The sequence below is a fragment of the Crocodylus siamensis genome, chromosome 5 (assembly GCF_052110815.1).
Source record: "Crocodylus siamensis isolate JL-2025a chromosome 5, ASM5211081v1, whole genome shotgun sequence".
Classification (NCBI taxonomy): Eukaryota; Metazoa; Chordata; order Crocodylia; family Crocodylidae; genus Crocodylus; species Crocodylus siamensis.
In genome coordinates this window covers 18979605-18993803 of record NC_143399.1, presented here as the reverse complement: position 1 = coordinate 18993803, position 14199 = coordinate 18979605, and positions in this window count along the sequence as shown.

Here is a 14199-nt window from a genome sequence, read left to right as displayed (position 1 = left end):
TCAAAAGTGGAATTAGGCACCTAAGTCACACTGACTCAGACTATGGAAAGGAGCAGGAGTTTAAAAATATGCAACAAATGTTACTTATCATGAGTAAGGACAGCATAATATGCAATAGGCAATGAATACAATATTTAAACAAACCATGTGATTTTTAATCATCTATACTGTTTTTATTAGTAAAATCCCCAGATGCCTTCCAAGCCTAGAGGAAGGAACAAGGCTTACCCCACATAGATTACAGACAAAGGCAAAAACAGATGAAGTGCAATAAATACAATTAATTGTACAAGCAACATGATCAAGGAGATGCACATAACAGGCACATCCTCATTACACACAACAGCTGGTAGAATAAGCTATCTACTTCTTAATTTCCTTTCTTCCCCATAAGGAGTGGGTACAGTCACCTATACTGGAGCATGGGCCTGCTCTATTAGACATTATTTTGCTGGTTATAATTAGTAATGTGCCCATACAAATGACTCTGAGCACTTTCTATAAAATTTAAACAAGCCATCTAGCCATATCTCATTAACCCTGAACCCTTTTCTCAGTCCTTTGCAAGCACTGGAATCCTCTGTCCTTATGAATAATGAAAAGAGCTGAAAAACAGCTAGGAGACAGATGGTGTAATTACCAGAATGGCCTACACTGGGGGAGTTGCACAGGGCCATTATCCAAAAAGAACTGCTGGATGCATTCTGCCTTAAGAGACAGAAACCCTCCAGGAACTCCTTTAGATGACGATTACTCACCACGTGTGACTGGCCAGCCTTTGCATAGGGGGGAGAAGGTAAAGAAGTCACAGTTCTGCGTCCCACTACCCCTTCATCCCATCAGGGGTTTTCACTTGCAGGAAATGATAAGTAGGAGATGTCCCTGCTCTAACCTGGAATGCCTGAACTGAGACTGGGTTTACACAAGGCTTTACATGGGGATTCAAGTGAACACATTTGTTTTCCCAAAGAGAATATTATAAGCAACAAAAAAAAGTCAATATTTTCAGTAATGCATCATTCTCCAGCTGCTAGTCAGTCAGTCAGTCAGTTAAATGTCTGCTATAGGAAGATACTTTTAAGGTGCACTGTGGTAGGTAGGTCAGGCTCCATCGTTAACTTGCTTGCGACTTTCAGTAACTATCAATGTGGGTTACTTTCTTCCAAGACCTCTGCTCTCAAAGCTGATGCCTTTAAGTTGTCATATTTATACAGAAACAATAACTGTATTTTTATTCATGCTCTGGGAGGCAGCCAGTTAGTTACATGGTAGGGAATGAAGGGAGACTGGAAGTTACACTAAGGAATACCTTTCAGAGAACTATGCAGACAGAACAGATGAAATAATCGACTACAAGATTCAATAATTTGTCTGAATGGAAAAGGGAAACAACTGATACAGATGCAAGTTAATCTTTAGATTTCTCCAAGAGATACTGCTAGTCAGGGAAAGAGTATTATGCATGCGTGTATATGCATCTATACAAGCAACAAAAAACTCGACAAAAAAGTAGATACCACAGGTGCTTATACACGTGCTCCAACGTGTTCTAATTAGAACAAGCTGGAGCAGACTCAATTAATCAAGTCTGCTCCACATTCTAATTGGAACGCAGTAGCATTGCCTCAGCATCACATGCATAAGCCCCTGCAGAATTAAAAATGGCCACTCAGGCACTTTAACTAAAGCTCATTGAATGAACTTTAGTTAAAGTATCCTGCAGCCATGTTTAAACATGCAGGGGCTCAATACACATTACACTGCAGCGTTTTAATTAGAGTGGCTCTAGGGGAACCGCTCTCATTAAAATTCTCCCCCAAACACATGCATAGGCACCCCAAAGTACTCTGCAAGGAACATCTGTTGCTCTACATATTGTGAGGTGTAGCTGTAGAGATCAACTGGGTTGCACTCAATCTTGGAAGTCAAGGCCTCAGACTGAAAAAGTGAGGTTCAGGTTATAGCAAAGAGCAGGTGTTCATTGCTGTGTTATGTAATGTTTAAATAAAAACAATGTAATTGACAGATTAATGCTGTCACTGACTGAACAAAGAGAGCCTGAGGTATATGTATGGGGTTTAAAACTCGAGACCTTTGGGTCCCAAAAGTGGATCCGGATCTTAAAGAAACAGTTCTATTAGCAGCTTGTATAGAAGAAAACTACACAGAAGCAAGCTTTATTTTTCTGTCCAGCAGAAAGATGGGGGTGTGTGTGCATGTGCGTGTGTGTGTGTGTGTGTGTATTAGACACACACACACAGAAGAACATCCCTATCTGTACACTTAAGGTCAGCTATGGACAAAGAACACTTAGGCTACGGGACAGACATTGAGCAAAAACCTGTGGTATAAGTAATCAGAAACCAGTTCAAATCTGTAACAACAGAAATTCAGTGCATGTTAAACCAGTTTCAGCCATTTTGTAAATGGTTAAAATAAGCTTGGCTGTATGCAGTATCAGACTTAACCGATTTAAGTTAAATCAGTTTACTGAACTTCTGTCCCAGATCCCCTCTAGATTCAAGTTAGCTCACAGTCCCCCAGCATCCCAGGATGCTTTGCACCTCCTCCGCAAACACTCCCCGCCACAGGGTGGTCAGGCTAGCCTTGGGCTCAAGCTGTCTGCTCCAGCCCAGCAAGGACATGTACTCTAGCACGGTCTGCTATCTAGCCTAGGCCACTGCAGGCATGTGGCTGCTTTTCCGAAATCTGTTCACTTGCTTGTTGGTTCAATCTATGCAGCTGAAACTAACCTGTGAAGATTGAATTGATTCAGCCTCAGGCTTTCTGACTGTTTGTACTTAACCTGAGAATTCTGTGTGAAACTTGCAGCATTTATAACTAATTAAATCCTCAAGAAAAGCAAGATGGGAAATGTAGTGTTACCCAATCTATTGCTACTTTCTTCTCAAACCTAGCATGATTTCTATTAATTATTCTAAAGCCATCTCCCAAAGGAGTCTCATCAGATTTGATCACATGCTTCTGGATAACAAGAAGATAATAGGGAACAAACTGCTCATCAGATTTTAGCAACATTGAATCTATTTGTCACAGTCCCAGGAAGGTACTTGGCACATAAATCCATCTACCAGTTAAGTCATTATGAATAAGATGAGATGGTTAAGACAAGCCACAGGATAGACAAATATCATTTTGAATGGGTAAAGTACGGCACATAAAAGTTGCTACATAATTTGTTGGCATCAAAATCCTGAAAACATGAGCTTAGTGAGATTAAAGAATTCATCAAACTCAAGTCAGAGGAATTGTACCAGTGCACTGAAAGAATGAGAATCAGAGCCCACTGCAGGCACAATATTTGAATCGAAGTCCCATGGCACAAAGCAGAAAGGCAGCAACAGCTAATTTCTGCAGACTAGTTAATGCTACATGTTGAGCTTCACTAAACCCCCATGGCTCACTAAGAGCATCCGGGAATGTCTCCTTGCTAAAAGGGAGGCATATACCCAATGGAGAGATGGGGTCATCGCCAAGAAGGACTATGTTATAGTCGCCCGAGGATGTAGGGGGGCAGTCAGGAGGGCCAAGGCAGAGTTGGAGATAGGACTAGCTTCCCGGATTAAGGACAATAAGAAGTCCTTCTTCAAATACATAGGGGGTAAAAAGAGGGTCCCGGGTAATGTGGGGCCCCTGCAGGACACGATGGGCAACTTAGTCATCACGCCAGATGACAAAGCTAACATATTTAACGATTTCTTTGCCTCTGTCTTCCTAAGTAGGGACCAGTTCAGCCACCTCCCTGCTGGGCCCCCCTCGGGCCCCGAGAGAGACACGCCTGGGCCAAGGGTTAGCGAGGAGTTAGTTAGGGTACTTCTGGAGAAGCTGGACGTGTTCAAGTCCGCTGGTCCGGACGATCTTCACCCTAGGGTTCTACAGGAACTGGCTGAGGTCATTGCGGGACCCCTGGCACGGCTCTACGAGCACTCGTGGTGCTCTGGCGAGGTGCCGGAGGACTGGAAGAGGGCCAATGTGGTCCCTATCTTCAAAAAGGGAAAAAAAGAGGACCCGGGAAATTACAGGCCAGTTAGTCTGACCTCAATCCCGGGGAAGCTCTTTGAAAAAATTATCCTGGCACACGTCCAGGAGGGCCTTGCGGGGGAATGCATGCTCAGGGGCAACCAACATGGGTTTATCAGTGGCAGGTCTTGTCAGACCAACCTGGTGGCCTTTTACGATCAGGTCACCAAATCATTAGACGCAGGGGTTGCTGTGGATGTAGTCTTTTTGGACTTCCGGAAGGCTTTCGACACTGTCTCTCACCTTGTCCTCATCAAAAAGCTGAGAGACTGTGGTGTCGATGCCCACACGGTCAAATGGGTCGCCAGCTGGTTGGAGGGCCGCACCCAGAGGGTGGTAGTGGATGGGTTCTTCTCGACCTGGAAGGATGTGGGCAGTGGGGTTCCGCAGGGCTCGGTCCTCGGGCCTGCACTGTTCAACATCTTCATCAGTGACTTGGATGAGGGGGTAGAAAGCACCCTGTTCAAGTTTGCTGATGACACTAAGATGTGGGGGGATGTGGGTGCACTAGAAGGGTGCAATAGGCTACAAGCTGACCTTGACAGGTTGCAACGGTGGGCGGATGAGAATAGGATGGGGTTTAACACTGACAAGTGCAAGGTGTTGCACATGGGGAGGAAGAACCGGCACCACACTTACAGGTTGGGGAACTCTCCTCTTGCCAGCACGGAGACGGAAAAGGATCTTGGAGTCGTCATTGACTCCACGATGAACATGGGCCGGCAGTGTGGGGAGGCAGTCAAGAAGGCCAATCGTACCCTATCATGCATCCACAGATGCATCTCGAGCAGGTCCAGGGAGGTGATCCTCCCCCTCTATGCGGCACTGGTCAGGCCGCAGCTGGAGTACTGCGTCCAGTTCTGGGCGCCACACTTCAAGAGGGACGTGGACAATATGGAAAGAGTTCAGAGGAGGGCCACTCGTATGATCAGGGGTCAGCAGGGCAGGCCTTATGAGGATAGGCTACGGGACCTGAACCTGTTTAGCCTCCACAAGAGAAGGCTAAGGGGGGACCTTGTGGCCTGCTACAAACTGGTCAGGGGGGATCAGCAGGTATTGGGGGAGTCCCTGTTCCCCCGTGCGCTGCCAGGAGTGACCAGGAATAACGGTCACAAACTGGCGGAGGGTAAGTTTAGATTAGATATTAGGAGGCGCTACTTCACAGTCAGGGTGGCTAGGGCCTGGAACCAGCTTCCAGGGGAAGTGGTGCAGGCTCCTAGCCTGGGGATTTTTAAAAGGAAGTTAGATGAGCACCTTGCCGGGGTCATCTGACCCCGGTGCTCTTTCCTGCTAAGGCAGGGGGTCGGACTAGATGATCTACCTAGGTCCCTTCCGACTCTAGCTACTATGAAACTATGAAACTATGAAACTATGAAGAAGGGATCAAGAATTTGGAAGTAGAAAGAGAAAAACTCCACTTGTTTATGAGGTAAAGTTGACAAGATAGGATGCATCTTGTTCTTGGCCTGAAGTGTTTTTGAGGGGACCTGAAAATTTGGTTCATGAAGTCAAACTAGGAATGAATCAAGAAGTCTTTATAGTTATATATGGTTGAATTAATTCTCTACCCAGAGCAGAGCACCAAGACAAAATTGCATTTCACAGCCTCCAAAAATTAATTACAGATGGGCCTAATCTGCAAAAATGTACATTAGGATTGCCCTATGAGTGCTCAGATCCAAAATTATGGTTCTACCCATTCTAAAGTGTGAATGGATCTGATGTAAAGTTAGGCCACCTCTATGCAGAGCCTGTATGTGATAATATATGGAGATAATTCTTCCTAGAGTGGGAAATTCATGAACATAGCCCTTAATCAGGTAACAGACAATGCCTGTTTCTGGGCATTATGGGATGCCTTCTGTTCCTTAATAAGTAAATTCCCACTGAAAACATTAAAATAACCTATCCCAGAGTGGGTAAAAAGAGGAATCAACACATAAGCATGTGCTTGGCTTCCACATATGGCCCACATGTCACTTTCATTTAATCAATTTCATAAATTATTTATCATCTCACCCACAAGTCTCAACACTGTAGGAGCCAGTTTCTAGTTGATCTAGGCACTATCCCAGATTAAATGAAGCTGCAAGTTAGAGCAGCATGAACCATGCTAAGTGTCTGGATATTATTATCCCTGTGGATGATGATAGCTTCTGTGCATGGGGCTAGTTTAAATCAGTGAACAATATGAACCACACTTCATATAAATGAAAAATTAAATTAAGTGACATTTTGTCAGTCACCAAGCCACAAGCATTTGTATCTCATGCCAAGGATGTACATTTCTCTCTAACAGGGCAAAGGAGCAACTGTGGTAACACATTGCTTCAGTGATTAGGATGAATGAAACCCCTTAATTTTCAGGCAGCTCCATGGGATTTTTAGGCAGCTCCAGTGTGAGTACAGGAGCCAGGGAGTCTGAGCTTTTATCCCCTAGATTTGCTCCCTGAAGTGGAGCATGGTCAAACCCATATATTCCATTTTGAATGAATGCTTACAATTTTTAGACTATCGGTGACTGCTAAAATTCTGGCCCACAACTGCTTCAACATATGTCAGTTTTACCTGTCTAACGTTACAGAACATCATTTTGTTTTTAATGATATATATGCCTTTTAATTAAGATAATTTTCCTTCATGCAAATTTTGTCAGAAAGGAATTTCTATTTCATTGTCAAGTAAGGCAAGAAAAACATGAAGTGATGTTACAGAGGTATTACCATATTATTAAGTAACTCCATTATAATAGATATGTCCAAACTGGATCTTGGGCACAGGGCAGCTTCTAGGAAGTATAAATGCAAACAAGGTTTTCAGAGGTTTTTTGTGGGGAAGGGGTTTGATGATATCTTTTCCTTCACTAATTTTGTATAGTTGGGACAGAGATTAGACAAGCTTTCATGCACGAATTGCCCTTCTTCAGGACCTAAAGCTTGTATAATATCTCTTCTAGTTACACAGTTGGTCCAATAAAACAAATTGCCCCAAAAATGCTAGCTTCTTGCATATTCCCTGGATCATCACAGCTACAACACTCCAATGAAACGGAAAGATCATTTAACAACAATCCTCATTATTTAAACTGGGGAAATTGAACATACCCCAGTCAGTGGTCTAGGCAGATCTTGAAAGTTTTGTATCCTGAAGCCCTGTCAAGATTTTGGTTTGTGGCTAGAAGGATAAGGAAACTGCTCACCCCTGCATTATTAGCATCTAACTGAGATGCTTTTCAGGTTGTCTCTAACTAGAGCGCTGGTGCCCAACCTCAGGTTGCAACCCAAATCTGGGTCGCAAAGGGGCCACCCCTCACTCCGCCCCTACCTACTGCCTGTGGGGTTTTCCTGGCTCATGGTCCATGCAGCTCTCAATGCCACTGCCCTCCATGATCCTGGCTCAGGCTCTGCTGATATTGCTGGGCATGAGTGAGGGAGGGGCAGGGGTCATGACCCAGATTTAGGTTCACAGCACAAAAAGGTTGGGAGCCAATGAACTAGACTAAGGGGAGAGGTAGTTAAAATAAAACAATTTTCATAAAGGGTATTAAAGGTCTTAGTAGTTGACCACTGAGCTAGCTCTAATGCTATTTTTAATTACTTCCAAGTTTCATTTTACTTTTTTCCCTCCACAAACAAGACAGCAGCAGCAGGTTTCAGGTTGAAGGGCCAGAATCTCAAATTATGTAACTCAGTATAGCTTCACTAAGACCAACAGAGCTGATTTACACCATTTGAGAATACGGCTTACAATTTTCAGCTTCTTCCACTACAGCTCCTTTCATAAAGGCAAAGTTAGAATCCACCCCCACACCCCCACCCCAAAATAAGAAAAATGGATGAATGGATTTCACTAAAATATGAAATTCACCTTCAGCCACAACATGGCCAAGTTAATTCCCAGAATGTGACTACAGTACCAATCAGCTGTTATAAACATGTTGCAGAGGGAAAAAGGCCAGACGCAGCGCTACCTGGCTAGGTTGTACCTATATATTTGAAAGGACAAGTACAGCCCCACCAAGGGAAATGCCATGTTGGACCTGGTCCTGGCCACAGGCGACAACCTGGTAAGGGGACTGTGGGTGCTCGACCACCTGGGTGATAGCAGTCATCGCCTACTGGAATTTACCATCCAGCGCAGGGTGTCAAAGGCCTCCAGCAAGGCAGCAGCCCTGGACTTCAGGAGGGCGGATTTCAATGAGGTAAGGAGACTAGTCAGGGAGGCACTGAGGTCCCAAAGGGGAAGGGAGTTGGGAGTCCAAGAGGAGTGGTCGTTCCTTAAAGAGATGACCCTCCAAGCCCAAAGGGTGACAATCCCCATGCAGATCAAAGGGGGCAAGAGCATTTAGAAGGCCCCATGGCTCACCAAAAGCATCCAGGAATGTCTCAAAGCCAAAAAGGAGGTGTATACCAATGGAAGGGAGGGGCCCTCACCAAGGAGGCCCTCCACTGCTCGAGATTGTAGGGGGGCTATTAAGAAGGCTAAGGTGGAGACAGAACTGGAATTAGTGACCCAGATCAAGAAGTCCTTTTTTAAATATATAGGGGATAAAAAGAAGGTACCAGGTAACATGGGGCCTCTGCAGGACAGGCGTGGGAATCTGGTGGTAGCACCAGGCAACAAAGCTAATCTCTTTAACAGTTTCTTTTCTTCCATTTTTCTGAGCAGGGACAGGGACATCCCCCCTCACTGGGAATGCAGACGGACCCAGGGGAGGTGCAGCCAGGCCCAGGGTCAGTGACGACCTAATCAGGGAACTTCTGGAGGGACTAGATGTATTCAAATCAGCAGGTCCCAACAACCTCCACCCCAGAGCGTCCAGGAGTTACCCGGACTAGGGGACTCCAGGAGGCTCCTGCGGCTCGGGCGCAGGGGGCAGAGCAATCACTTCCCCGATCCAGGCCCCCAGATGAAGCGGGCAGTTTAAAGAAGAGCGCGAGATCCGACTGGGGACGGCAAGCAGTGGGACTGGAAGCGGAGGGGCGGATCCACGCCGCCCAGCGAGGAGCCGCCGGACCGGAGCTGCGAGGGTGGTCCCCAGCCATTGGGGAGGAAGCGGTGAGGCGGATCCCCACTGGCCAGCCCCAAGCCGCAGAGCTGGAGCGGCGAGCGTGGTCCTCAGCAGCCGTGGAGGAGGCGGAGGGGCGGATCCAAGTCGCCCAGCGCAAAGCCGCAAAGCAGGAGCGGTTGACAGGCTTTCCAGCCGCCGGTAAGGGGACGGAGGGGTGGATTCACCCCACGCAGCATGGAGCCACTGAGCCAGAGTTGCCGGCGTGGATTCCAGATGACAGCGAGGGCATGGGGGAGCATAGTCACCCCGCCCAGAGCAGAACCGCAGAGCCAGGTCGTATGGCGTGGTCCCTGGCTGCAGGCAAGAGTGAGGAGGGGTGGATCCATGTTGCCCAGCGAGGATCCGCTGAGCCAGAGTGGTTGGCCAGGACCGCGGTTGTGGGTGAGGACGCGGAGAAGCAAGTAGGCGTCGTCCGACATGGAACCCAGATGTTCTGGCACAGTGAGCAGGGACGGCCGGTGAGAACACGGGGAGCCAGCGGTGAGTCAGGTGCCCGGGGATCGCAATACCCGGTGGGCAAGGGACGTAATGCAAGCCGGGGCTGGCTTTGGCCGATAGACCCCAAGCGGTGGCCGCGCCATATGACGCAGGGGAAACTGCGGGAACCCCCTGGACGGAGGACGGAAGCAGTGGGGTTGTACCCCGCAACACCCCTGGTAAAAAGAGGGACTGAGACTTTGCTTAAGGGGAGCGGTGAGGACGCTCATCCCAGAGGACCGGGCGAGGGTGTAGGGGAGGAAGAGCCCTCAGGAGTCCCCACAGATCACCAGTCTCATTTTTGGACACTCTTGCACGCGCGGCACAGGAAGATCCAACTGAGCCAGGAATAACAACAAAGTCATGGCAGGCAAGCGTGGCGGGCGCAGAGACAGTGAGAAGGAGGGAAGAGAGGCTGGTGACCGGAAGAGGGGATACTGGGACCATGTCGCGAGGTCGGCGACTGGCACGTTCACACAGTGCTGAGGGAACTAGTAAAGGTCATTGCGGGACCCCTTGTACAGCTTTATGAACACTTTTGGTGCTCTGGTGAGGTGCCAGAGGGCTGGAAAAGGGCCAAAGTGGTCCCTATTTTCAAAAAAGGGAGGAAGGAGGACCCAGGAAACTATAGGCCTGTTAGTCTTACACCTCAGTCCTGGGGAAGCACTTTGAGAAAATTATCCAGGAGCACATCTGCAAGGGACCAGCAGGGGAGATTATGCTTAGAGGCAATCAACATGGATTCACTAGATGCAGGTCCTGTCAGACCAACCTGGTTGCCTTCTACAACGAGGTCACAAAAGCCCTGGATGCAGGTGTCATGGTGGACATAGTCTTTCTGGACTTTAGGAAGGCTTTCAACACTGTCTCTCACCCTATCCTCATTAAAAAATTAGGCAACTATGGTGTCGATGCCTACACAGTCAGCTGTGTCACAAACTGGCTGGAGGACCGCACCCAGAGAGTGGTGGTGAATGGGTCATTTTTGACCTGGAGTGATGTGGGCAGTGGGGTTCCTCAGAGCTCAGTCTTCGGGCCCCCACTGTTCAATATCTTCATTGGTGACTTGGACGAGGGAGTGATAAGCACCTTGTTCAAGTTTACAGATGACACTAAGATGCGGGGAGAAGTGAGCACACTAAAAGAGAGGGACAGGCTACAACTAGATCTGGACAGGTTACAGAGGTGGGTGGATGAGAATAGGATGGGTTTCAATATGGACAAGTGCAAGGTATTGCACCTGGGGAGGATGAACCAGCAGCATATCTACAGGCTGGGGAATTCCCTTCTTATCAGCACAGAGGCAGAAAAGGATCTCAGAGTCGCTACTGATTCCAAAATGAACATGGGCTGCCAATGTGGGGATGCAGTCAGGAAGGCTAACCGCACCTTGTCATGCATCCATAGATGCATCACGAGCAGGTCCAGGGAGGTGATCCTCCCCCTCTGTGCAACATTGGTCAGGCTACAGTTGGAGTACTGTGTCCAGTTCTGGGTGCTGCATTTCAGGAGGGATGCAGATAGCATAGAGGGTCCAGAGGAGGGCCACTTGCATGATTGGGGGCAGCAGGGCAGGCCCTATGAGGAGAGACTACAGGACCTGAACCTGTTCAGCCTACACAAAAGAAGGCTGAGAAGGGATCTGTTGGCCACCTACAAACTTGCCAAGGGGCACCAGCAGGCTACGGGGGAGTCCCTGTTCCCCCAAGCTCTACCAGGAGTTACAAGGAATAATGGCCATAAGCTGACTGAGAGTACATTCAGGCTAGACATCAGGAGGCACTACTTCACAGTCAGAGTGGCTAGGAGCTGGAACCAACTTCCTAGGGAAGTGGTCCTCACCCCTACCCTCGGGATCTTCAAAAGGAGGCTAGACAATCACCTAGCCGGGGTCGTTTGACCCCAGCATTCTCTCCTGCCCATGACCTGCTTAGGTCCCTTCTGACCCTACCAACTATGAAACTATCATTATATAAACTCAGTATCAGCCTCTGCAGTATGTACCATCCAAGCAAAGGGATGAAAGAGATTTAGAAGCATACTGACAAAAGGAGGAGAAAAGGCTGAATTGGTATTCTTTCAACCAATAAAGGAGTCCAAAAAGGATGACTTCCCAGAACAGTCTGAAATGTTGGGACATATTAAATTTATCATCCTTCTAAAAGAGGCCCAAGTAGGATCCTAGAGGAGAGTTAACATTTCTTCTGAGTCCAATACATTTCAAGTTGCCTGCTTCCTTAATTGCTTAAACCACTATAACCCTATCAGGCCTGTGCTCAATTACTTCGACTCGCTTCTACTCTCCCCGTTTCCAGTTTAAGCCCATTGTTTTAAACTATCCCCTTTCTCTTAATTTTCAAAGCCTATAAGGGCTTAAGCCCCAACTGCAAAGACCACATTTTAAAACAATGACACTCTGTGGTTAGCCACTGGGACAGTGCAGATCATAATGGCCAGAAAAAAAATATATATTAGAGAGCTGGGAACACCCCCATACAAGGGGAACCACCAGTAGAAAAATCAAAGGAACAGGTGAATCCATAGTCAGACCATTATTCAGAAACATAATAACATGTTCTACTTCATAAAATGTTTTTCCATTTTAAGAATAATGTTCATTCTATTAACTGCCCCCCTTCTCCTAGTGAACACATATCAACAAACAAACAAGAGGCTCATAAAATGTTAAACAACCTCTACCCTACAGAGCTTATACCCCTAAAATGATATAGGAACTGCAGTTTCCATTAAGTCTACTAGGGAATCCACTTTGCTACTGATTTTACATGGGAGGCATTCAGATACTATGATGCTAAGAAGCAATATACAACACTGAGGTATGATCTAATATGAAGTTTTGCTGATCTATTATTTCTATTGAGTGTAATTTGCTTTTTTGTTTAACAGACTTGTTCACAAGTAGATTAAGCCCTAGTGTACTGTATCGGTTATTCTGATATGAAGGAACAAATACTTCCCTTCACTTATACTAGTAACTGTGTCCACAGAAGTAGTAGGGAAATTGTACCATTTTAATTATGTAGCAGTATAGGTGAAGTGTAAAACTGGCCCAATGTAGACAATGTCAGCTCTTTATCTATCTGTCCAGGAAAAAGGCTTAAGCTTACAAGACCTAGAGCCACTCAGATTGATGCTTTTTTCCCCACTAGTCAAATCTTTTGAGCCAGTACACCAAACTGCACTCAGAAGTGATCTATGGCATAGGACAGAAACCTACAGCCCACAAACCAGATTGAGCCTGTTGTGAAGAGGATGGGTCTGGCCCAGGAAGGTCTGACTCAGCTTGAGGTAGCACAGGGATTTAGTAGTGTGCAGCTACACCAAACTCCCTGTCACAAGCATAGACAACTTGAGCTCTACAAAAGTAAACATAAGCAAATACTGTCTGATCTATATAGACCTAATGCGAATTTTTGTCCTGGCTTTTGAAAACACGAAGTGCTACATACGAGTTGAATATTCCAAATATTCTAGGGTAGAATTCACAAGCAGTGTGGGGTGGAGACCATGCTTTCTTCTACATTTCTGAAGTGCCTGTATATTGTGGGCATTTGCACAGCCAAGTGTCCTTTGTGCACTGTGAACGGTTCGCACTTTCCCTATAAGAACAGCAGGTCCTAAGCTCTTTCAACTGGAGAGAATGTGCAACAGGAAACCTCATCAAGTAATCCTTAATGAAGTTGTCTTGTCCTCATCATCTCCCCTACACTTTATCCCATAGCAGGAAGTGAAATTTTCCAAATTATTTCAGAAATCCAAGGTCACCTTACTGAGCTGATAACAAAAGCCAGCCTCCCATTTTCCTCACAAACATTTTCAATGCATTCTGAATTTCGTTTTAACAATCGCTTAGTGCCATCACGTCAGCTAACAAACTTGATCCAGCTGGGATCTTTAACAAACATTAGCATTTAGCTGAAATTCTAGTCTAAGAAATTGATCATGACATTGAAGACAATCAAATAATTTTCAGTCCTGGACAGATCTGGATTCAAGACCTGAGGTTGTCCAGGCCAGAGCCTACAATGAGCAAGCTGACTGTGAAAACCTCATGTCATATAGAACTAGCCAGGCTTCTTGGTACAGGTTTTAAAGTCCCCAGCAGGGGAAGCTAGTGCTGCCCAGCATGGGGTTTTGACAATCAGCTGATTGTTGGCTCCAGTCCCCAAATGACGCTGGGTCTCAAACAGGACCTAGAACTGTCCAATGAAGTTGACAATCAGCTGACTGTTGGCTTAACATGTGGGCAGCCTGGGTTCCCCCTGCATTGGCAAGTTGTAATGGCACTATTGGGATCCGATTCCCAAATTGTGCTTCCTGCCATGCATGTGCGTCATGGCAGGAAGTGTGATTGTTTGGATCAGGCATCATATCCCCTTGCACTATCAAATTAATGTATACTAGGGGCCTAGTAAAGCCGTGTTCTGTTCTTAAATCATCAACAGCAATGCCTACATCAGAGCAACATTTCAGATTTATTGGAATGGACAGACTTACACATACCAAGATCAAGAAAGAACAGATTTGCAGCTATTACAGAGTAGCTCCTCAGGTAGACAACTCTTAGGCAGCAGCAGAGCAGATAATAG